This window comes from Penaeus monodon, chromosome 34 (assembly GCF_015228065.2).
Source record: "Penaeus monodon isolate SGIC_2016 chromosome 34, NSTDA_Pmon_1, whole genome shotgun sequence".
Classification (NCBI taxonomy): domain Eukaryota; kingdom Metazoa; phylum Arthropoda; class Malacostraca; order Decapoda; family Penaeidae; genus Penaeus; species Penaeus monodon.
In genome coordinates, this window is record NC_051419.1 from 9,213,250 (window position 1) to 9,214,083 (window position 834).

Genomic DNA, 834 nt, shown 5'->3' on the forward strand with positions numbered 1-834 from the left:
GTTTTTATATTCATTTTCATTTCTACTCTATTCCATTCCTTTTTATCCGTTTAAGGTTAATCTATAAAATTATGAAATATCATGCGAAAAAATCAAGGTATATAGAAACATTTTTACACACACACTCAAACAAAACAAAACAGAAGCTTGTAGTTTTGTATTTTCTTTTTCACAAATGCTGTCGTCTCATTTAAATAAACAAGTTAGGTGCTCGATATTTCTAATGATAAATCAAATACGTTATCATTTTTATCCGAACTTTCGAAGCCGTTTTTTATGGAAATACAAGAGGGTTTTTGATGATATTCCTGCACACACACGGAAAAAAAAGTGTCCGGGCGCAGCTACAAGCATCGCCCCTCCCCCACCCTTGCGGCAGCGAGCAGCGGCACATTGAAAGATTTCAGCGGAGGCAGAATGCGGATTCTTGTCGCCTAATGAGACTGATACTTTTGGATTCGATTTGGAAAAAAAAGCGAAAAAAACGTCTCGCTACACGAACTGGTCTTCCGACAAGTGTATGAACAACGAATCTCTATCACTTGCTAGTTGTTGATTGCCTTGCTTGCTCAGTGGCATAAGGACTGTCACTGTCACAGTTTCTTTACGGTACTAAATTCGAGCAAGAAACTCATCAAACAAAGGAAAAATAAAATGAAAAACATGAAAACGCGTTTGTGTCACGGAGCCATTATATTTTTTTCAACTCAATTTATTAAAAATGAAAATTGAAATAAAAACCTACGATTGCAATATAAAGTTAGGAAAATGGAAAGACAAACATTTTATCTAGTTTTTGACATGACTATTTTCAACAAAGAGAGACAGAAAGCG